This window comes from Myotis daubentonii, chromosome 5, assembly GCF_963259705.1.
Source record: "Myotis daubentonii chromosome 5, mMyoDau2.1, whole genome shotgun sequence".
NCBI lineage: Eukaryota > Metazoa > Chordata > Mammalia > Chiroptera > Vespertilionidae > Myotis > Myotis daubentonii.
Genome location: NC_081844.1, coordinates 92,163,606 through 92,188,996, shown reverse-complemented (window position 1 = coordinate 92,188,996; position 25,391 = coordinate 92,163,606). Strand labels below are relative to the sequence as shown.

At 41.1% G+C, this 25,391-nt stretch overlaps 1 long non-coding RNA gene and 1 pseudogene across 1 annotated transcript in view; one reads left to right on the top strand and one right to left on the bottom strand.

Annotated features, from left to right (window-relative positions):
• The window catches only part of LOC132235884 (uncharacterized), a 221,536-nt gene extending 200,016 nt beyond the window's left edge, over positions 1-21,520 (bottom strand). Inside the window, exon 1 of the long non-coding RNA XR_009453114.1 lies at positions 21,387-21,520. This is a non-coding gene — a long non-coding RNA (uncharacterized LOC132235884). The remainder of the gene's footprint in view (positions 1-21,386) is intronic.
• Positions 5,824-6,451, top strand: LOC132235883 (ADP-ribosylation factor-like protein 1; annotated as a pseudogene).
• Positions 21,521-25,391: the final 3,871 nt, after the last annotated feature.

The following is a 25,391-nucleotide window of genomic DNA, read 5'->3' as shown; positions in this document are numbered from 1 at the left end:
TGCTTCCATGGCCATTTCCAAGAAAGGCCTGTAGTGGGGTATTGAAAACTTGAGCAGTCTTAATAAAGTGGCATTTTTTGTTGTTCTTACTCCATTTTTTCTTAGGATATTGCTTGTCCAGGGACCCTATGAAAAGAAGAGGCATCTTTCAGGCCAGATTTGGGCATTTTTAGGAATGATTCCATCCATCAACCTGCAAAGCACATTGTATCCCCTTTTAGAGACTCACAGTCATAGTGGCATGTTAAGGGATCTGTAATGTCCTGTAGTAAGTGAATTTGCTGAACCTTGTTTAATTTGGAGTTCTCATGCCTGTGAGTACAGTGTATTCCAATGAGGCCATCTCACTGAGGGCACATTTGGGGAAATGTTAGTATAGACTGGGGGTGGGGGGGGCGGGAAGAGGGGGTGAGGGAGGGGCTTGTGGGTCAGCAACTTTATTCCTTAAAGGGGCAGATAGTAAATATTGTAGGCTTTTATAGACATATACTCTCAAAACACCTTAACACTGTCACTGTAGCATGAAAGCAGCCACTGACAATATGTAAAGATTTGTGTGGCTGTGATCCGATAAAATTTTCTTTACAAAAACAGGTAATAAACCAGTTTGGGCCCATGTATTATGGTTTGCTAATCCCTGGTAAAGACTGAAATTACTCAAGTGACTTGTTTTATTTTGTTTTAAGCATTTTCTCCTAAGTCTATAACCTAATCCTGTTTCTAAGCTCTTATTTCTTTGATGAGAAAAACTATTGAAGGCAACAAACAGAAAGAATTGATTCATTGTTTTGACCTAAACCAATTAGAATTAGATTTTGCTTTGCTTTTTATTCTCTCTCTCTCTCTCTCTCTCTCTCTCTCTCTCTCTCTCTCTCTCTCTCTCATCTGCAATTAAGAGCTCTGGCCAGGACAACTGGCTTTCTGGAAAGCACATTTTATCCCCATTTTGGGGAAGAAACTCAAACTGGGAGAAAAAGTATCATGGCCAAGAAAGGCTGGGAACAAGAGAGCACAAACATAGAAGGGCAAAGAGAGCTTTTGCCTAGCACAAATCTACAGGTTTTCCCTTTTTGCTTCCTTCTAGAACCTTCACCATTAGCAAGATAGCCTTGCTGTCCTTGGAGTTTGATCTATGGCGGGGGTGAGGGAGGGGTGGGAGGAATATTTCTCCTCCCTGGGGACAGAGAGAGGTTAAAGGAGTAGAAAGAGGACAGCCTTGACTTCCATTTAAGATTAGAGTGACCAAAAATTATAAATAAATCCATTCTCTTCTATATTTTCTTCTGAGTGTTAATAAAAATGTTGATCCATTAACTAATCATTTTTATGCACACTATACACTTCCTCTCCATTTATCTGCTTGTTTTTTTTATAGCAAAATTCCGTCAGTCTACATTCTCAGCTTCCACTTCCTCATCTTCCACAGTTGAAATCACTCCAGTCAAGCTTTTGCCTCCAAGACTCCACACTTACTAAGCTCACCAATGACTGCAGGTGTCAATGGCCAGGCCTCTTTTTTGCGTGACCTCTTCACACCACTGATTTATTCCATCCTCATCCTTATTGAAACCCTTTCTTCACCTGGCTCCCCGGATACTGCACTCGACTTCCAGCCACTTACCAAGCATTTCTTCACCATCACTCTCCTCTAAACCCTCCTCTCTTACCTGATCTAGCACAGAGCTTTGGAACTAGTTTCCTTGATTCCACTTTTTTCTCCACAGACTCTTCTCTACCCAGGACATGGAGTGATGGTTGATTTGATGCTTTAAAAAAAAATCTTGATCTGTTCAAACTCTACTCAGCATATACCAATACACTCAGAACAAAACCCAAACCTACTAGATGGCCTCCAGAGGCCCTGCATAAAATGTGGCTCCAACAACTCTCCATCTTGCTCACACTCCACCCACAGCATAATGGCTCACTCCCATCTCATGGCCTTTGTGTTTGCTTCCTTACCTGTCTGTAACAGACTTCTCCCAGGTGTTTGGATGGCTTGCATTTTTACTTCATGCAGATCTCTATTCATATATCACATCTCCAAAAACCCTTCCCTGACCAACACTCCCTTTTCCTGTCCATCCCCCTTATGCTACTTTAATGTTCTTCAAAAAGTTTATCACATCTTGATTTGTTGGTTGGTCTGTCTGCCCCAAAAGAAAATAAGTTTTGTGAGGCCAGGGACTGTGTCTGCATTGTTCACTACTCTATCCCCAGCATCAAGAGCCCTGCCTAGAACACAGATGGTCGGTAAATATTTGTCAAATAGACTGGGAACTGGGATATAAAATACTTGTAGGTCATATCACGTAGCTTTAATAATGTTGTATAAATCTAATTCCAAGTATGAGGTAGGATATGTTGAGGAATCATGCACATAACTACAAAGACATAAGGCAGAACATCCTACATAATAAAAGGGTAATATGCAAATTGTCCCCTTGACCAGGAATTAGACTGGAGTTTGACCAGGGGGCAGGGCCAGCCAGCCAACCACCCAGGGACCCTCCCCGCTGCCCACCCAGCCCAATCGACCCCGAGGCAAGCTGGCTGGACCCCACCCATGCACAAATTCATGCACCAGGCTGCTAGTCTGCTATAAAAAAAAGGATAAGTAAAATTTTATGAGAGCATGGTTGAGTTAGAAATTACCTCTGACCAATAATTATAAATAAATCAAAGGCTTACAGAGCAGATGACATTAAGCTGAACATTAAGAGAATGCATTGTATTGTGTTTGAAAGAAGAGGAAGAAGGCATGAAAAATGCTAGGGAGGTAAGAAAGCATGTTCACTCATTTATTTAATGAATATTTATTGATTTTCTATTATAAGCTTGCCAGGCATTGTTCTAAATGCTAGGGATTTGGTAATGAATGAAACAGAATACAAATTACAGCTTCAAAAAGTTTACATCCTAGCGAGAAGAGTTAGTCATTAAGAAAATAAGCAAAGAAATACAGCAAACGATTTCAGATCATGAAATAAGCAGGGTCACAACATCTCAGGGGTGGGATAAAGAACTCAAAAGGATTGTGCAAGAAATAGAGGCACTGCTTGGAACAGACTTGTCACAGAAGTTCTCTCAGGGAAGTCCTGGGAACTAAAGGATGAGAAGGATCCAGCTCTGCCCACAGATGAAGGAAAACCATACCAAGTCAAGGGAATGGCGAAGGGATAGGCAGAAGAGCCATGAGTGTGCTTGCTGACCATTTCCCATTCTTCACCTCCCATGCGCATTGAGGGTTGCACTTCCTTGTATTAGATCAGATGACACTAAGCTGGACATAAGAAAATGCATAGTGTTTTGTTTGAAAGAAAAGGAAGAAGGATTTAATCACAAGAGGCCTTGTGATTAATTCTAGCCTCTAAGTTGTGAGCAGAAGTAATGTGTATCATTTCATTGTTGACATAAGATCTCCCAGAGTTATGTTTTCCCTCTGGAATAACAATTTACAAATGTTGGTAGGAATGATAACTGCTTTGTCATCGTGGGTCCCTGAGTGACTGCAATAAACAGAGACCCTGTTCTGACACATAATGGGCTTATAGTAACGTTTAGGTACATTTTTATGTGGCCATACTTTAATTTCTCTTGGATAGATGACTCAAAATGAAATTGCTCATGTTTAACATTTCAAGAAACTGCCATACTGTTTTCCAAAGTGACCGTACCATTTTAGATTCCTACTAGCAATGTATGAGGGACCCAATTACTCTGCATCCCCACCAACACTTGTCCGTCTTTTTTTTATTACAGTCATTCTGATGGGTATGATGTAGTATATCATTGTGGGCTTGACCTGCATTTCCCTAATGATTAATGAACAGATGATTTAATTGAATGTATGCAAGGAGACCATGGAAGAGGCTCTTTCAAAAGCCCAGGTGACAAATGATGGACAAGGTGATAGCAGTGAAGATAGTGAAACTGCACTCCCATGTGGCACAAAGGACTTGAGCGAACAGTTTGCTAAGAAACTTAGCCTGGGTTTCACCTGCACTAGCCCATGTCTCTAAAGTGACCCTAGTCCCCGTGCTGAATAGAAATGTTGCCAAACCACAAAATGTGCATTGCTCAAACTGACACTGCCAAATCATTTTTGGTAATTCTCCACTTATTCTTTCCTGTAGTTTTCCATTCCCACCATAGCTCCCTGAATCCTGTTGCTCCCGCTTATTCACTTCCTCATAGCCCCATTTTGTTCCCTGCTTTCTTTTTGAAAAGCTCAGTTACCTTTTGTTAGTTGGAGTTGAGCTCAGTATATACTGGAGTCTCTCTAACCCACTGTATTAATCTGTATAAAGTCAGTGTTGTTGCCTTCAATGGGTTTTCACTGCTGTTGCTCTTTGACCAGGGAAAGTAGACACATTTCAGAAACAGAATGAAATCTCATGATGAAGGATTATGAGCAGGAAATTAAAGTAAGGAACAAGTCAAGGTTGACTCTTGGGATTTTGGCCTGAGTGGGTTCTAAGGTGGTTAAAGGTGCCATTTAGTGATGCAAGAAAGTCTTGGGGGAAACATGAAAGAAAAATTCAAAAACTGTTTTTAAAATACTAATTTGACATGCCTGTCATATATCTGATCATGAACAGTAAGAGTCAGCTGAATAAATAATCTGGAACACAGGAAAGAATAGAGGATGCAAATACAGATTTGGGAGCCATAGTCAACCATTTGGAATTTAAAGCCATGGGGTGGATGAGATCACTACAGGAAAATGTGTAGACAGAGAATTTGTCCAGTCAGTGGAGAACTCTCACAATTAACAGTAAGATTAGGAAGTAAAAATCAGGGAAAAAAATAGTTTGGGGAGAATGTAAAGGGGCAAGAAAATATTACGAGAAGGTAGTATTCTAGACACCAAGAGAAGAGTTTCAAAAAGGAGAGGGTGGTCAACAGTAAATGGTGAGCAAGATGTTCCAAGAAAGTGTCCATCAGTTTTGGCAACATGATGGTCATGGACAGGAATGGTTTTAGAGAAGTAAAGATGGTTAAAAAAAACAAACAAACACATATTGCAGTGGGTTAAAGAAATTGTGGGAGACAAAGGCCCAGAGAACATAGAAGACTGACCCTTGATAAAAGCAGTGAAAGGATGGAAAGTAGAAAATACAGGCAGGAATAAAGATATGTTCCAGACTTGATGTGTGTATTTGAGAGTTACTTCTGCTTCTATGTTCAGGCAGTTATCAAGAGTGAGGGCATGGGAGTATGAAAGACTGTCCCAGAGGGGAGAAAGCCAACTTGCCAGGATGAGAACTCCAGGCCGTGTAAGTGCCCATTTGAAGTTTGTGGTCTAGAATTTAAACTGCAGCAGACTAGTCACTATACTGTGTGTCTTTTCCATTTAAATGTAGGTATTTATCTGTTTAGATATAGATAGAGACAAGGTAGATAACGAGATTCAATCTTTAAGGCGTTTAGCCAGGCAAACAGATCATAGGGCTAGTAAGGCAAGGTTACTGATGGGTTTTACAAGGAATGAGTTACATGATTGACCAAAGAGTCTGAACTGGGTAAAGAGGCAAATATAGATAAGAGAATTGTGGTCAGTGATGCAAAATGGTGAGGTCACTGCACTGGAGACTCAGTTGGGGTCAAAATATTGTTAGGAAAACCAGATGATTAATCAAGTCAGAAGCATAGGAGTCAGTGATCAGAAAGAAAGATGCCTGAAGACTTTAGAGGTGATACAGTTACTGATGATAACAAAATCTAGGGTGAGGTGGAGTAGAAGACAAGAACATTAGCGGAGATGCCGGGTGGCCGACGTGGGAGTTGCTGACTGACTAGGCTTCCAAGGCGCCGGGATCCAGTAGAGTCGCTGGGGCCAAGGCCGGGGCCTGCCTCTGATGATCAACAAGGGCGGACAGGCGCTTCATCATGGGTGGCTTTTTCTCAAGTATATTTTCGAGTCTATTTGGAACCCGGGAAATGAGGATTTTAATTTTGGGATTAGATGGAGCAGGAAAACTACAATTTTGTACAGATTACAGGTTGGAGAGGTTGTTACTACTATTTTTTACCATTGGATTTAATGTTGAGATGGTAACATACAAGAACCTTAAATTTCAAGTCTGTGATTTAGGAGGACAGAACAGTATCAGGCCATACTGGAGATGCTATTATTCAAACACAGATGCTGTCATTTATGTAGTAGACAGCTGTGGTCAAGATCGAATTGGCATTTCCAAATCAGAGTTAGTTGCCATGTTGGAGGAAGAAGAGCTGAGAAAAGCCATTTTGGTGGTGTTTGCAAATAAGCAGGACATGGAACAGGCTAGGACTCCCTCAGAGATGGTAAATTCACTTGGGTTACCTGCCTTGAAGGACCGAAAAGGGCAAATATTCAAAACTTCAGCAACCAAAGGTGCTGGCCTTGATGAGGCAATGGAATGGTTAGTTGAAGCATTGAAGAGCAGACAGTAATCCAATCACTTCTGCTCTTCTATGTCCCTTTGGAAATAGTTACATGTGCTTCACACTACTAAATGTTAGAGCTGTGTATGATTGTTGGCATATACTGAACTGACTATGCATTTGTTTTAATAAATATAAAAAATAAGAATTTGGTTGGAAGGATAGTTCATCGTGATTGAACCAACTGACTGGTCTGTATGATGTAAAATATTCCTTCCTTGCTTTATTGTATTATTAAGGTATATATTCTATTTGTGTGGAATTCTTAGTCAAATACAGTCCTGTTAAAGAATGCGCTCTTATTGAGGGGGAAAAAAAACTATTTTTGAATGAGTGGTTGCAGATTGTTTGTATAAACACAAATAAATACCTTAGCTCAGATTTTTTTCCCTCTAAAATGAATTAAATTTTTCCAAAGATTAGACTCAATAGGATAGTAGGAATATAGTGTGAGTAATATAGTTTTCATTTGCTCAGTAACCACTTTATTTAAACTGTTTCATTTAAAGACTTTTGGTTATAGGCATGAAGTTGAAATAATTATTTTGATAGTTAGCTTCACTGATGTATCTATAATTGTTATTTTATAGTACTTTGTAGTTGAAAAAATTCTATGTATATTGATACCTACTCAATTTTTACAAGAACCCTGTGATGTAGATAGGACAGGTTGTAGTGTAATGTTTTCATTTTATAGATGTGTCCAGTCTTAGGTTGATAGCTTGGCTTGCCCAACTGCTAGTAAGCTGGGAGCCGGGTTCAAAGTGAGACTTCAGGGTCAGAAGCTTGTCCCATGAACTATACCATATGTAAGTTCGAATGATATAACTCCAACATAAAATTATGCTAACTGAAGTATACTGTACATTCAAAATAATGCCTGTAAATTTATCTGTCCATACTAGTAGAGGTAGTAAAAACAGTCCTAAATGGTTATACTTGATGAATTCACAACACATTTTAAAAAATTCACATGGAAGGAAATAAAAAAAAGATACATTTTTTTTTAGAAAAAGAACATTAGTGGAGATCAAGGTGACCAATGGATCACCTTCTTGGATATTAAAGTCACCAGATATTGTGATGGGCACAAAGCTGTTACAAATTCTTCATGTTGTATTTAAATGGGGGAGGCTCTTAGCCTACAAAGGTTCATTATTAAAGGCCAAAGCTTTGGGTTGTAGATAGTATCAGAATCTTAAATAAGTTGCCCCAAACATTGAAATTTATGAATGACACTCCATGGAATTGTTACTGCACAACTTGTGTGGCTGTTACGGCAACCTTGTAGGCTAGCTTAGCCTTGGCCTGACCAATGGTCTAGTCCAGCTGTTCTTGCCTGGGGATGATGCTCTTCCTTCCTCTCCCAGGATAAGAGAGAAATGTTTGCAAACATTTTTCACTGTCAACGTGGGGGTGGGGGTGCTACTGGCATCTAGTGAGTAGAGACCAAAGATGCTGCTAAACACCCTACCATGGACAGGACAGCTCCCTAAAATATAAAACAATCTGGCCCAGAATGTGAACAGTGCCAAAGTTGAGAAACCCTGCTCTATTCCTAGAAGCTGCTTTGGAGAACTCCCTGTAGTTTCCTCCTTCTACACAGACAAATACATTACTCAGATAGAAAATACCACGGTGAGTTTTGTACTACAACACAGGGTTCATTCCGATGCCAATCAAAAGGCCCACACCCTAATATCCCCTCCTTCTCCTGCCTATGTTTCTGATGCAACTTGTTTTCATTCCTGGCTGGAGATAGAAAAAGCATCTGTAATCACTAAGTCATTCAATTAATTACCTGATGCATAAAATTAAGGTAATTAAAAAGGAAGAATCAGGTCAATCCTTCTCAATTGGCTACACTCTAGTTATCCTATATGCTGTTAGTCTAATTATGGAGCCTCCATGGACTCTAAGAAATGCCCCAGAGGTATTTCTTGTCTTCCTTCAGACATTTGCAATTTGCCAAAGATCTTGCAGTGGGAGTTCTATGCTAAGTACCCAATACCTGGGGGGCAAGGTCTGAATAACGTGCTACCTCTCCTAAGAACTTCACTTGAACTTTTGTGCCACATTAGCTATTTATGTCAGAGGCCAGTTCCTACTCTAAGCTCTACATTAACTTGTGGTGTCTCCCTGGAAAGGTCACTTTCTGGATTCAACTCACTGCATGTCATCTGAGGGGAAAGGGTAAGTAAATTAGGCCCTGTGCAAAGCCAGAGCATTAAGAATTTCAGATTCATTTTGATAGATCCCAACGGATTTAACAGTAAAACGGACAGATCTGATATGGCCCTCTGGGACCTACTCTCCAGTGAAGGAAAGATAGTTACTAAACACATGACAATGAAAGGTGATGAGTGCATAATATTGTCAGGGCCCTTCTACCTGGACTAGCTTTATCGGCATCACCTAAGAACTTGTCAGGAAGGCAAGAACCCAGTTCCCAGCCCAGACGTATTGAGTCAGAAAATGCATTGTACCACGATCTCCCAAGTGACTCATGTGTGCATTAAAATTTGAGAAGCACTGGCCTATGATGGGTCCAGCGGGTCTCTATGCACCTCTAGTAAGCGGGGAGTGGAAGTAAAACTGGAAAGATTGGTTAGGGCCAGGTTAAGCATGTTAGGCATCCCTTTGCAGCCCCTTGAAGACAGGATAAAGCATTTCAGTGAGGAAACACATAGTCAAAGCTTAGATTTATGAAGCTTCAACTGTCCAAAGGTAGAACAGATTGTAGAAAGTACAGGGAAGGGGAGACAGTTACCAGGCTATGGCAACAGTGCAGGTAATGCTATCATGAGGATAAAAACGAAGAGAACGTAATGAATAAAACCTAATGCTATTTTTGTATTTCAATGGCATGCTTACAAAAAACCACAAGATTTTCTTAAAATTTTGTAATTAGTTTTCAGCCCCTAAGGACTAAAGATTAGCAGATGAATCTTAAGTCTCTTTCCAAAGTGCTAGGGATAAAAACTTCAAATAACAGTAGCATGTAAAATAACATATACAGTTCACATGTACAAGTAAAATTGTCATTAGCCACTTATAAACATGGATATTTTATCATCTGTAGGTTGCTCTCCATTGTCAAAATGATCAAACCAACAGAATGTATGGGGCAATATGAATAAATTTAAAACATATAGGTAAGTCATGCCTCTTTTCTGGAATTCTATCAGCCAATTTTGATGGTTATATTAGTCTCTTAAGGGCACTTAAACTCTGACATCCCAGAATTCAACCATTCAATAATATCCATTCATTCATCAAATACTTACTGAGCACCACCAGGTAGTGTCCTACAATTCAATTCAATTTTGACATGATCTACCTGGAGACAGCATTAGATCACACAGGTTAAGGGTTCAGTACCATTGCCCCTGCCCTTCGGATGCCAGTCACAAGCCCAGGTTGTTCCCTGTCCTCCTGACCAACTATTTATAAATCAGAGGTTCCTAAGACCCACTCGCCCCCGTCCCCCTGCCCCCCGCCTCAAATTTGATTAATTTGCTAGAACAGCCCACAGAACTCAGAGAAGCATTTTCTTTGCTAGATCACCAGTTTATAATAAAAGGAAGAGCCGGATAGAAGAGATGCACAAGGCAAGGCATGGGGACAGGGGCGAGGAGCTCCCATGCCCTCCCCAGGATGCCATTCTCCCAGCACCTCTGCATGTTCACCAACCCGGAAGCTCTCTGAACCTTATGGAGGCTTTATTACATAGCCACAACTGATTAAATCATTAGCCAATGGCAATTGAATTCAATCTCCAGTCCATCTCCCCTCCCCAGAGCTGGGGTTGGTGCTGGGTGGGACTAAAGTTCCATTTCTCGCTTATCTTAAATACCACTTCTTCCATGAAGCCTTCACTGATTGCCAAGTCATTACTCCCATAGTTCTCAGTGCTGTTTATATGACTAACCATCCCTTCCCTTGCATTTAATTTTTATGCATCTGTCCTATAGTAGTCATCTCATTTAGGATATATCTGAATGGTATTCTTGACTTCTTTCCCCTCATTGCACACGTCCAAGCAATCATTAATACTGTGAATTTGACCTCCCTGGTGTTTCATACCCCTCTTGCCATCACCCTCATGACTGCCTACATCACTGTCATCTGTCATTTGGATAACTGCAACAACAATCTTAAAATCGCCCCCAAGCTCTGATCTTATTCTACTTCACTCCCCATTGTGCTACCAGAACAATTTTGTTAAAATTCAAATACAATCATGTCACTTCTGATATCTTTCAGTAGCTCCCCACTGCCCTCGGGATGAAATTCAGACTCCTCAGTATAGTGTGGCCCTGCTGTTTTTTGATTTTCCAGCTTCATAATCAGTGCTCTGATCTAGACACACAGAACTTTCTAAACTTTTCTAATTGCACTAAATTTTTCAAGGCTCTGCTTCTTTGCTGCCTAAATCCCTCTACAGACCAACACAGCTGCCCCATTCCCTTTACCTGAATAACCTTGAACCATTCTTTAAGATTTCTTCCAAGTGCCATCTTTTCCAGAAAACTTTCTCTAACCTCCCTTAAAGCTGCAAAGCCAAGCTACATGCCTGTTCCATGCTCTGTAGCACTGTGGACATAACACTATACATACAAAAACTAAGTCAATGTCCTATATGCTTACTATTTTGTTCCTCTATCTCTCGTTAGGCTATGAGCTTCTTATTTGATAAACAAGTGAATAAAGTCTATACCACATTTCAGGATGTTCCATCACCTTTTTTTAGATTTTGTTTTGGAATGATTCCTCTCTGAAATGAGTATTTTCCTTTTGAAATACCTAGGCTCATTACCTGGTTTCTGAAGAATTAGCCTAGCTCATTAAATTATGAATTAGTCTTCCCCTGGTCATTGGTATCCTGTAACCGATTCATTTCAGGCACTAATCTGTTCCTCAAGAATTTTATCTATATTCTAAATCCAGTCAGAACAATTTAATTCAGTGAAACAATGTATTACTTACAGTCACTAATTGGGTGTTTTCAAATCAAACTATTATCTCAGCCAAATAGAAAACCATCCAATTTCACAGAACCAAATTCTTAGCCAGTTGGCCCAGTGCCTCCTGATTCTTCTCAAGAAGCCAAATGCTGTCTCCTCATGCGTGGGCCGAGTAGGTAAAAACTACCCAGTATGAGATGAGGGCCAAGGAGGACACCTATGAAGAAGGCCTCTCCAGCACCCCATTCAGGAAAATACCTTCCCTTTAGAGGGTTTTTAATTCCAATTTGCTACCCATTTCTTTAGCTACAGCAAATTAAATGCCTGCAATTGATCTAGAGCAGATGGAACATTTCCTTAAAGGGCCAGATAATAACTAGTTAAAGTATCGTGGGTCAAGTGACAAAATCGAGGCTATAATGTAGGTACAGCAGGTTCTCCAATAACGCCATTTTTGTTCAACATTGTTTAGTGATAACACTAATGAGATGCTGTAGGAACTGACCTCATTTATACTAATTAGCCTATGGTAAAAATTGGTTTTGTTATAAGTCATTTTGCTTAAACACAAAACCAATGGACAATGTAGAGTGGGGATTTACTGTACATTTAAAAGGTAATCATTTAAAAATGTAAAAAACCTAACTTTAGTTTGCAGGCTGTGTGGCTGGATTTGACTCTTGGGCTGTAGTTTGCCAACCATGCACCTGAGCACTGCCAATCCTCTCTATGACAGCCTTCAAGTATTTGGAGATAGTACTCATGCTAACATACCCCCAAATGCTGCCCCCTATCCCAGCCCTTATGCACAGCCTTGGCTTCTGTATTCCTCCCCTTTCAAGGTCTCCACACCCCTCCCTCTTAGTAGTGCTTCTAATGAGTTATCTAGTTTAAAACACAGCCAGCACTCAGATTAAATGAAATTCTCTAGCTCTTGTTTGGGCAGCATAAAAGTTGGCAAGCATCACTCATTCAGAGGCCATACTTCTATTTATTTTATTTTTTTAATATATTTGTATTGATTTCAGAGAGGAAGAAAGAGGGAGAGAGAGATAGAAACATCAATGATGAGAGAGAACCACTGATTGGCTGCCTCCTGCATGCTCCTTTATGGGGGATCGAGTCCCCAACCCGGATATGTGCCCTGACTGGGAATTGAACTTTGTCCTCCTGGTCCATAGGTCAACACTCAACCACTGAGCCTGCTGGCCGGGCTATACTTCTATTTAGAATGCCTTTTAATTCTCCTCTCCTAACTCTCCTTTACATAAATAAGGTCCTACTCATCATTTAAATCTCAACTTGAAACATCTTCAACGCAGCCTCGTCCAAAATACTGCCCTACCTCCCCATCTTTCATCTCTATTTCTGTACTGCTGTTGGTTTTTGTGTTTTTTTTAAAATAGAACTTATCTCAAAATGTAATTACTTTATTAATGTTTCTGTTCACTTGGAGAATTCTTTCTTGTGTCACTTAACAAAATAAAGTAAAAGCACCTAGGGAGTTAGGACAACTTCTAATTCTAGCCTCAATGGAGCAGCTGGCATCAGACTTAATTTTTGCTGTAAAAGCTAAACAAAATATATCAAAGCATTGTGTTCAGACATCAGACAAAAACCAATGCAGGTCTGTGAGCCTCAAGGACAGGGAGCCCTCCCGTTCACACCAACTTCCTTCTTGAGGCAATTATCCAAATTGTGGTGCAGAGAGATGGAGCCACGCAGACAGCAGCAGGTTTGCTGGGTTGAGGAAAGAGAGATCAGAGTTCATGACTGGGTCCTGGGAATGGCTGTTAGCAATAATGATGAGAACAACTTATGTCCATTGTAGGCATAACAGTCATTGAAGTTTATAAGTTGCTTTCCCACCCTTGCCCTCTCTGATCCTTACAACAATCCATGTAGAAGAACTAGAATGAGGAGACAGACTCAGAAATTGTTTAAATAGTAAAAGTCATGTTTGCAGTTAGTGGAAGAACTAGAACCCATAAGAAGATGACACTAGCAGTAACTTAGTATTTACACATAAATATTTATAGGACTAATAATTATTTTGACTAGTGTTCACTAACCACTTTCTCCATGCAGATACTGTGCAAATCTGCTCTAAGAAGAGCCATCACGTACTGAGCCACGGTGCTCGCTCTTCCCCCAGCCCCTGCCTCTGTCTGCTGCTTTTTCATCGTAACGCTACTGCTGTATTCCTGTTTCCTTGGAACTGAAACTGTCAGTGACTAGACTTCATTAACACCATTTCTTTAGTTTGTCTGGATGTTAGAAGTAAATCTGTTTCCTAGCAACTCTGTCCTCTGCTCCCTCAATTTTCCCTACTCATTATTTTCCCCATGATCAACTATGAATTAGCCAAATTATGGCCATGTTTTAGATTTCCCAGAAATGGAAGAAGACACTTGCAAACACTTGTTCTCTTGGCATAAAGTGGCTCTGAGGGCCCGTGCTTACTGAGGACAAAGCAGGGAGCTGGAAGTGGCCATTAATCTTAATGTGCCTTAGATTTGGGAGCCAGGTCTCCCCAGATAGTCACTTAAGTGCAGTCGTTTGGCCATTTCATGTAAGAACCAGTGTTAACCCCAAGAGAAGCAATAATTTTGGTTAAAAGGGGACCCCCATGACATCCTTCTGCAAAGTTAATTGTCAATATTATTTTCCTCTCAGCTCTATTATGAAATCCATGACCGACCCCCACATTCTACCTCCCACACTTTAATATCCGGAGAGTCAGACTATTCAAGCTGACCTGCTAAATTCCCTTTGTAGAAAGATGAAAAAATGACCCCCTATGCCAATACAAAATGCAGCCCAGATCCTCCTCAAGCCCAGGGATTTCCAATCATAAATAATCTATATTGAAGACAATTATCCCCAACGTAGTCCTTTCAGGGGTCATTTCCTAAAAGGTTCTAACAAACACAATTTCAAAACTGTGTCCAGGAACGAACATTAACCCTGGGCGATATGAATTATTTCACTTCCATATATTTATCCCTTCCTTTGTTTATGCAACACATATTTTAAGCACCTATCATGTGCCAGTCATTTCTCTAAATGCTAGGGATGTCATAGAAAATGAATCACACGCCCTGTGTTGGGCTTTAGGTATGGGTCTCTTCTCTCCAGTCCACAGTAGGAATACATTTCCACTAAATGAAGTAAGGGCTTGATTTGGCCAATGAAATAGGAACTGTACTGATGTGTGTTGCTTTGGGTGGAAGCTTTAAAAGCCAAGGTAGGTTTGCCTTGCTCTCCTTTCCCTCTGCCTCAGCAACCAGCCTTTGTCCTGGAATTAGAAAAGCTCATAGAAGGGCCCCAGAAGATCCACCATTGATATGTAACATCAGCAATAAACAAACTTTTGTTGTTGTCTACAACTGGGGGAAAAAAAACTTTATTAAAACCTCACCTTGTCTGACTGATAGAGCCCAATTATTATGGACACATAGGTCCGAAATTCAAACTCTCAAGATATCAACCTGATCCTACCTAGCCTGCCCATCTGGCATAAAAGCTAATCATCACACCAAGACAAACTCTACTTCTCTGATAGTAAAGAATGTTGTGATATCTTTCTTTAACTAGAAAGACAGCAGGAGGGTATAAAGTAAGAGCCCTAGACTGGGAGATAGAGGACCTAGGCTCCGGGTGCTGTAGGCTGGCTTAGCTGAGGGCTTAGTAAGTCAGAGGTTTTCAAACTTGACCCTCCATTCACTTCACCACCTGATCTTGTCAAAAGAATTCTCTCAGCAGATGACTAGATCTGGGTGGGTGGCCAGGAGATTGTAATGCATCATGTACATGTACACTGAGTGGCCAGATTATTATGACCACCTGACATTTGTAGGCAAATTAGCTATAATTTTGCGCTGAAGTTGCTAGAGGGCCAGACCATTATAAATAGGGAAGCAAGTTGTTTACCACGACAGTAGAAGAGACTTTTTTCTGAAGATATGGGTAAACAACGCAATTTAACAGCCTTTGAACGTGGGATATATATATATACTAGATTTTGCAGTCATTGCTCTAAGTCAGTGGTCTGCAAACTGCAGCTCGGCAAACTGTGGATCACGAGCCACATGTGGCTCTTTGGCCCCTTGAGTGTGGCTCTTCCACAAAATACCGACTTCTGTGCATGGGCCACGAAGTTTCAATGGCACTGTACTTGCATGCCCGCACGTGGTATTATTTAGAAGAGCCACATTTAAGGGACCAAAGAACTGCATGTGGCTCGAGAGCCGCAGTTTGCCAACCACTGCTCTAAGTCATAAACCGCCTCATAACACATGTCATATTGGCCCATCTGTTTGACAGAACCTCTACCTGACTACATTCTGAGATTGGGATTCCATTCTGAACCTAAGCCTGCTGGACTGGAGTCTTAACCACACACATTTGTTCTGTAACTAAATTCTGACACACAAACTCTCAGCCTGCTTTGAGTACTACTTAACATAGATGACAGAGGGCAGAAACATGACACCTCTGTGGTTCAAGGCAATGTCACTGCTTAAAAGAGAGGCCCTCCTGGGACTCATTGTAGAATATAAAGTTGGGATATAGATAAGCCCACATTTCCTTCTCAGAAAAATCCCTTCCCAATCTCTGTTGAAGGGGGGAATGAAGGTGGGCATATTTTAGTATGCGATCCCCTGCAAGCCATAGCCAATTATATAACTTAACACACACAAAAAGGCAACACAAGGAAAGCCAAGCCACTAATTGGCTAGCCCATAACTAGTGCTCTTCTTGAGAATTGGAACAAAGAAAAGAAAACGTTATAATCAAACACTGAAAGGTCATGGATGGACTCATTTTCATTCATGTTCTTACTGACAAGTTGTCTTAGAAAGCTGTATTACAGAGAAACCAATCAACATTTTTTAATACAACCAGAAAGAGAGAAATACAGAAAAAGGAAAAAACTCAAGCTTAAGGACCTTTTCAGCAAAGCATATGCCTTTCTGAAGCAACGTATTTAGTTGTGCTTCATTTTTGTGAAATGCCCCTATAAACTTTCAAAATGCTCCTTTACTTGCACCAGCTTGTATGGGTTCGGTTCTTTGTAAATAAAAAGATTTGCCTGCGGTGAATTCTCCTAAGTGGTGAACATTGGTCTTATTCTAGCCTGCAGCTTCCTCTTGGGTATAACAAATTAGACAATTACCCAATCTTAGGCCATCCTTTCTCAAGAGCCTGGGCCATGAAAGTCCCAACATTCCAATCAGCTCAGTCAATCTTAATTATGCAAATATTTCTCTTTTCTCCAGCTTCATTGAGGTATAATTGACAAATAAAATAGTAATAACTTAAAGTTTATAATATGATGATTTGATAAATGTAAATATGATGAAAGAATTCACACCATCTAGCTAATTAATACATCCCTCACCTAACATATTACTTTTTTTTATGCAAACATTTATGTTCTACTCTCTTAGTAAATTTCAATTATAGGATACAGTATTATCAACTATAGTTACCATATAGTACATTAAATCCTCAGACTTTATTCATCTTGTAACTGAAAGTTTATTCCTCATTTCCCACAACCTCCAGCCCCCTGCCAACCACCATTCTACTCTCTGCTTTCCTTGAGTTCTACTTTTTGTTCTACCACAAATAAGTGATACCATAAAGCATTTGCCTTTCTCTGTCTTTCTGTCTGGTTTATTTCACTTATCATAATGTATTTCAGGCTCATCCATGTTGTCACAAATGGCAGAATTTCCTTCTTTATAAAGGATGAATATTATTCCATTGTATGTATAATATTCCAGTCAATATCTATTTGTCAAGATATTAAGTCATTGGATAAGTAGGATAGTAAATGAATCCTAGCACCTTAATTAAGAAGTTTTCTCCATGGTTTTTTAAATAAATCCAGGTGTGCCCTGATTTGAGGAAATTTATAACAAAAAACATGGCAACTTAAAATAAATGATGAGGGTAAAATAATAAAGAAAGAAAATAATAATCCTATATAATAAAAGTCTAATATGCTAAGTGCCCGGTCATCTGGTGGTCCATTCAACCAATCAAAGTGTAATATGCTAACGATATGCTAAGGCTGCTCAACTGCTCGCTATGATGTGCACTGACCATCAGGGGGCAGACAGTAGACTGGTCGACCCGTTGCTATGATGTGCACTGACCACCAGGGAGCAGATGCTCAACATAGGAGCTGCCCCCTGGCGGTCAGTGAGCTCCCACAGGGGGAGCATCACTCAGCCAGCAGCCAGGCTCACGGCTGACTGGCAAGTGCAATGGTGGTAACGGGAGCCTCTTCCACCTCCGCGGCAGCACTAAGGATGTCTAACTGCGGGCTTAGGCCCGCTTCCCACAAGGGCTCCCAGACTGCAAGAGGGCACAGTCCAGGCTGAGGGAACCCCCTTTGCCCCCAAATGCACAAATTTTATGCACCAGGCCTCTCTCTAGTAATAAATAAATGATGAGGGCAAATTTGCTTTTCCAAAGCAACTCTTTAAATCCAGAGCACTCTCCTACATGTAGGCATGTATTTGAAAGATTAAAAACTATCCATAAAACTGAATGAGAGAGGGAGAAAATATAGTGATGCTCACGAAAGGATATCTTAGTGAAGCATGGTAATCAATAGGAAAGTAAGATTTGATTTGCAAGGTACATTTTTTGGATATGCCACTTTATTAGGGATAATCAACCCACAGAGCCTGTGACTCCTGGGACTCTGGAATGAGCTTAGCTGACTCTAACCTCATTCAAACACACTCAAGACAATCCCCAGGAAATGATTTCACAGCATTATTCATTCCAAGAATCAAGTCTTACTGTGAGCTAGTTACATCTGTATCCTCTCTTCACAACACAGATAGATATCTTAATACTGAGAGTCCTGGCTGCCTCCACATCTGAATGTACTGATTTTTTTCCCTGAAATGCAAATGGTATGACTAGGACACTCATTGTGAAAGAGAAACTGAATTCTCTAGAAGATTCACCAGTGTTTGCTGAGCAACCCTCTACTCACTGTATCTTGGTTTTCTTCTCTACAATCAGAAAAAAATTTTAACACAGGGATTTATTGAAAGGCAGATGTTAACAGTTAATTTATTGGTTTCTAATATAATTACTTAATTATTAGTGATTATATTTTTGTTAAATTTCTATCTATGAAGACTATAAATAATCAATTTTAAAACATTTATTATAGCGTAACAGTTAAGTATGTGACTGTAGGACTCAGTTGTCTGGGTTGAAATCCTAGCCTTATCATTTACCAGCCATTGTTTTTCATGGACATGACTTAAACCTTCCAAGGTTTAGTTTCCTCATCTTTAAAATAAAAATAGAAATAACCTTGCAGGATTATTATATCAATTAAATGATACAATCCATGTGTGATGGTTCATTTTGTGTGTCAATTGGACTGGGCCATGGTGGGGAGGGCAGGTGGAAGGGTGCCCAGATAAAACTGTTCTGGGTGTGTCTATGAGTGTGTTTTGGCTGAGAGTAACAATTGATTCAGTAGACTGAGTAGAGCAGATCGCCCTCCTTCTCGCCTAGTCAGCTGAAGGCCTGAAGAAAGACTGACCCTCCCACAAAGAAGAGGAAATTCCTCCTACCTGTGAAAAAACCTGCTTGAGCTGGAATATTGATCTTTGTGGCCTTCAAACTTAGACCAAAACATCAGCTCTTTTTAGTTCTCAAGACTGCCAGCTTTCAGACTAACCTTATGCCATCAGCTTACCTGGTTCTCCAACTTTCAGAAATTGGCTCTCCTGGGCTTACAGCCTACCGATCACAGATCTTGGTACTTCTCAGCCTCAGTAATTGCATGATCCAATTCCTTATAATAAAGAGAGAGAGAGGGAGAGAGAGATTGCCTACTGGTTATGTTTCTCTGGAGAATCCTAATATATCATATAAAGTAATTATACAGTATAAGATTCATAATAAGCAATTGATGAAAGGTTAGCTATTCTGATAAATATAAAATAGCTATTATTATAAATATTATGATCAATATTGGCAACCACCGACATGACTCAGAATCAAACCTTTGCCCTCAGGGAACTCTCAGATTAACTGAAAGGGGAGGTGTAGGTATTACTAAGTATTTTCTCTTGCTTAAAATCCTTCAATGACAACCTATGAGCTATAAGAAAAAATGTACAACTCCTGAGTATGGACTACAAGACCCTTTATTATCTAGTCCCTGCCACATCTTTGCACACCCTCTATATTTCAAATAAAAAGATTTGCCTATGTTGAATTTCCTGAAGTGGGGATATGGACTTTTCCTGTCACACGCTGGGCTCCCTCCTGCCTCAGTGGGTTTTCAGAGCCTCGCCCTCTGCCTCTGATGGTATGTCCTCTTTGGCCTGAAGAACTCCTGCCCATCTGTCTAACTACATCTCATGTCACTTTAGATGCTCCTCTCTACATGTTCCCTTTAGCATCTCTCCTTCTTCCTTAAAGTGTACTCCACAATATAGCATGACTGTTGAGTTGTAAATTCTATAGAGGTGCCATCATGAGTCCAAATCATGTCCCTACCTAGGATGCCAACACATTGAAGAACCCCATAGGAGCAACCAGAGGACACACCTTGGCATGAAGAGCCCAGGAGCTTCTGGGCAGAACCTAACATCCAAAAAGATGAAGTCAGGAAGACCTGCTTGACCCAGGAACAGAGCTTCAAAGCTGGTTAGTTACTTGTCATCAGTTCCCTGGGAATCTAAAAGGCCAGTGCTTAAGAGGTGTCATCTTGTTGCCCTTTCCAGCGAAGCACTGATTCCACTTGTGCTTTCTCAGACCAGACGTTCTTTTAATTTTCTGGAACCCAGGACAGAATTCATTTGCATGGCCAATTCAGCACATGCAAGGTTTACATTTATCTTCTTAGAATGAGTGGGTGTCTGATTATCCCACTAGTCAGGAGACCACAACACAGATCCAGTCTCCATGTAGACCAAAAAGTTACGATAGTCAGAGTGTGTTTGAAGCTAACAAGTGCAAGAGGCTACAGTGCAGGACAGGAAAGGGGAGGCAGGGCATCCTCTCTCCCAGCAAATCAAGAGCAGCACGCCCTACTCTCAGAACATTGCAGACACCCTCCAGCCCCTTCCCAATCCTGATTTGTGGAACCATTCAATACCACATGCAAAGATCTAAGACCCAATTCTCATCAGATATAGTCCTAATAGCACTCATTATATAGTTTTTGATCATGTTTAATGTAAAAACATTGGAAATTACAGAAAAGCTCAAACAGCTCAAAAATAAAATGATTTCTAATCACTCAGAGCAAAAGGTAATATTTTAGTATATATCCTTCCAGTGTTATAGTCACACACAGCATGATATTATATCAAAATATTGTCATGTGACTTGTTTTTTTCACTAATTACATAATTTGGGCATTTTCTCATGTTATTTAACAACCTTCTTCATTATTTTTATGGCTTTGAAACACACTGGACTTAACCAATCGCCCTTTTGTGAGATAGCAAATTACTTCTAGTGCTTTTGCTATTCTAAGTAATCCCACAATTAATGTTCTTGAGCCATAATCTTTTTGAGTCTCTAAGGATTTCCTTAGGTTAAATACTTAGAAGTGAAAATTATGGGTCAAAAAGAAGTGCATATTTTTAAGAATTATGGAGTAGATATCCAAATAGTCTCATAGAAGGGTACCTCAGGCCGAGTGTATTCCTCCAACAGTACATGAGACTGGTTCTGAAGTATTTAAAGAGTACTGAGCTACTGGGGAGGCAACACAGCATCCATCCATCCATCCATCCATGCAACAAATATTGACTGCAGACGCTATACATGAGCTAGAAACAGAATAATGAAAAAGACAGTCATAACCCCTGCCTTCCGCGCACCCACAGTCTGGTAGGGAAATCAGACCAGCAATGATAACACTGATCAGCATATCCTTGTTACTGTTTCATTCTGACTATATACCTCATTTCAAAAACAAAACCCTACCTTATGGCTGGGACTAAGCGTTCCAGGCTGGAAATGGGTCTCCTGATTCTCCCACCCCAGGAGCCATGTCTTGCTCTCAGGAGTTCTCTTGGAGAGGCTACGGGATTCTGGAACAGCAGCCAGCCCTGCCGAGAGCATTTGCCTCTGTCTGCGCAAGTTACCCATGGCAGGATCCAGCTGCACATTGCTCCCTTTCTGGAAAAGTAATACACATCACAGCCACTTTGGACTGCATGTTACTCACTCTGCCAGGTCTTATGCCAGGCACTTAATATAAATGATCCCATTTAATCCAAACAACAACGCTATGAAACTGATGTTGTTCTATGTTACGAATGAGGAACAGGATGATCAGAGAGGTAACTTGCCCACTGTCAGCAGGATTGGGATGTAACCACAATTCTCTCTTATGCACATTTTACTGTTCTGTTTACCTAGTCTCTCTCTATACCCTGATGCAATGCTTTGTCCTGCCTGGCTGGACATCCTCTGGTCACCTACTGCGAGATCCGTTTCAAAAGTCTGTCATAACCAATGGGCAGCTGGGGCCTGGCACTCTCCAAACTCCTCCAATGAAGTATCAGGCTGCCCAGGGAAACACCACTGCCAGTGATTCCCAAAGTGTGGACCGGAGGTCACCTACTGCAGAACAAAGAACGGTTCTCATTTAAATGAATAAGGGAAATGTGGGATATGCATGCCATGGAATATTATTCAGCCATCAAAAAGGAAAGTAGTACTGAGACATGCTACACATGGATGAACCTCAAAACATTATGCAAAGTGAAATAAGCCAAATGAAAAAGGACAAATACTGGACTATTCCATCCATATGAAATAGCCAGAGTAGGTATTTCAATAAAGACAGGAAGCAGATTATTGATTGCCAAGGGCTAGGAGGAGTGAGGAATGGACAAGTGGCTGCTTAATGGATATGAGGTCTCTTTTGTGGCTGAGGAAAATGTTTTGGAACTAGAGGTAATGATTGTGCAACACTGTGAATATACTAAATGCCACTCTCTTGTTCAGGATGGTTAAGCTTAAGTCATGTGAAGTTTACCACAATTTAAAAAGGGGGTGAAGGGAGCAACAACCTACTGAGTCAAAATATTTGGGCCCAGATATGTCCTTTTGTACAAGATCCCAGCTGATTCTGGTGCACATTAAAGTTTGAAAAACATTCCTAAGAAAACGCCTGGTATGGCTAGACAGGATAATCATCTAAAAGTACCCCAAAATTAAAAGCATTTTTCAAAGCTTGATTTTCAGAAAGCAAATCTTAAATCCAGGGTGTAGTTATAACCAGAACAAAGATCCTTAGAATGAGGTGGCCTCATTGATTCACCCAACACCATTATTCCAATTAGCAAGGAATCCAAAGGATTGGTCTGGACCACATACATGTGCCCGGCCCAGTCACTGAGATGGGGAAATGAGGACAGAAAAAAATGGTGACATGTGTGAAGAAGGACAGATGCTAGGCCAGAGGAGGAGAGATACTGGCTAATCGATATGGCCAGGTAAAGTAATGGCACAGTTCCCACATAGCCCTGCATTAAAGTAAACGGAAATCAATGGACTAAGAACCGTGGATTTAATAAAGCCATTAAGTCACCACAATTCCCTTCCAGGCAAATTAATTCCTTCATGGATGTCCCTTATTGCTTCCAAGACTCAATTCTCTCCTGGCACGGGATTTGGGTGGCATGGCCCCAGAGAAAGCTTTCTCACCATCTCCTCCCACCCATTCTCTCCCTATGGGAGGGGAACCTCTTTGCTTTGGCTGTCTTCCATCAGCATATTGTTCTTGCTTCAACCCTTAAGTCCATTGCTTTATGCTGCAAGGGAAACAACCTAATCTCTCCTGCTAACATGAAACAAGGGCCAGGACTAAGGTAACCTGCCTAAGGAGCCATAGCAAGTCACTGTGTGTCCCCTCGCTCATCCACACAGTAGCGAGGCTTACCCTGTATTATGAATATCATATATATTTGTCTTATTTCATTCCTGCAACAGCCCTGAGGTAGGCACTATTGTGTCCAGTTAGTGGATGAGGAAACTGAGTCCTGAATGGTTTCATAACTGTCGCCGTGTCTCCTGACGCATGACCGTTCTACTCTACTCTTGCCATTGCCTCCCTAACTGAGATCCTGCAAGACTAGGAAATTACTGACTAGTAGTCAGAGAGGATGCCTGAGAGCATCAGACACACAAAGAAGAGTAGACTTCCTCCCAACCTCAAGTCTATGTTCTGAGGGACACTGACCAACAGACTTCCATAGTCCCCTGAGTTCTTATCGGGCAAAACTCTCAATAACTCATAGCTGGTCAGGGGGAGGAAGGGAAGGTTTTAGGTAAGTGAGTACTAAGGACCAACAACCTGGATTTGCCACAAGGAGAACACACACACAATGCATTCATATAAATTAAAGTAACTGGCTTGGATTCCAACAACCTAGGTCCTAATTCCCAGCTCAACTGTATGACCTCTGGTGGTACTGACCTTGCTAACAATCCACATTATCATCTGTCAACTCAAGATGTTTATCTTACATGGTGGCTGGGAAGAACCAAGGGGTATTCCACATAAGAGCACTTAGTATGTGCCTGGCACAGAATGAATTCTTTAGTGCTAGTTTTCCTTATTATTCCGAAGACCAGACCACCGCCATGCCAACAAACCTCACACGTCCTGGCAAAGGTCAGAGCCTGTGTTCACATAGACCTGTTTCTGCACAAACCTGGGTGTTTTTTCTTGTTAACCAGTGTGTGGCCTAGTTACGTAACCTTTCTGAACTCAGTTTACCCAGCAACAAAACCGGGATAATGGTATTGTCTACCTCCCAGGTTTGGGAATAGGAATGTTCAAAAGGGAAAAAGGCTTTGCTCAGCTGGAGTGGCTCAGTTGGTTGAGCGTCATCCTGTGCACCAAAAGGTTGCTGGTTTGATTTCCCACCAGGCACATACCTGGGTTGTGGGTTTGATCCCCAGTCGGAAAGTATACAAAAGGCCAAAGGACTTGTATGCATGCATATAAGCATAAGCGATGGACGCAGACAACAGGGGGTGAGGGTGAGGGCAAGACTGGGGGGATGAGGGGACAATGGGGGGATAAAGACACATTGTAATACCTTAATCAATAAAAAGTTTTTTTAAAAAAATGAAAGGCAACCAATCAATGTTTCTCTCCCTCTGTCAGCATGTCCTCGGGTGAGGTTTAAAGTAAAAGGTGGGAAAGGCTTTAGTGACAGCCTGTGCCCCTGATATTATCGATTAGATCACCCATTGTAAAACCCTCTTTGCCCAGAGCTTATGACTCTGCCATTTTTTTCTGTCCTAATACTGCAAAACCCGTTGAGCAGGAATTAATGCAGTTTTAAAACTCTGTAGGGCACGGAGCCAGAAGACAGCGTGGAAGAAGGTAAGGCTCACGGCTCGTGGCACTTGGAGCCACTGGCCACTAGGGGCCGTTGGTAAGCCACAGAAGCTGGAAAGATGCCTAACCTGTCAGGCATTCAACACTGTTTCTTATGTAAAGTGCTTTCTGAACTATCAGAGATCCAGCTCAGGGACCTTCGCAAAGAAGGCTGGCTTTATTTTCTCTAAGGGAGCACACAGCCCCCTTTCCTCCAGAGGTTGGAGGGAAGGGAATATGGGCCACAGCCTGTCCCTACCTAGTCAGTGAGCCACGAGGCTGGTGCGGAAAGAGACCTGTTTGGCAGCATTTGTGAAATCTGGGAAAATCCTCCACCTGCAAGGATTTCCCCAGCGCCCAGTGACTGAAATCCCTTTAAGTCTTATAAACACGGTTCTAGCATAGCCGGTGATTAGCTGTGAAGCCTTAGGCAAGTTACTTAACCTCTCTGAGCTTTGGTTTCCCTTGAACAGTTTAGGTAAATGAGATAATACATACTAAATTTCACACATATAGAAAGGCTAGATAATTTTTATTAGTTGTTGTTCTTCTTTTGTAAGAGTTAGACTCGAGGCCTGGAGAGTAGGCGT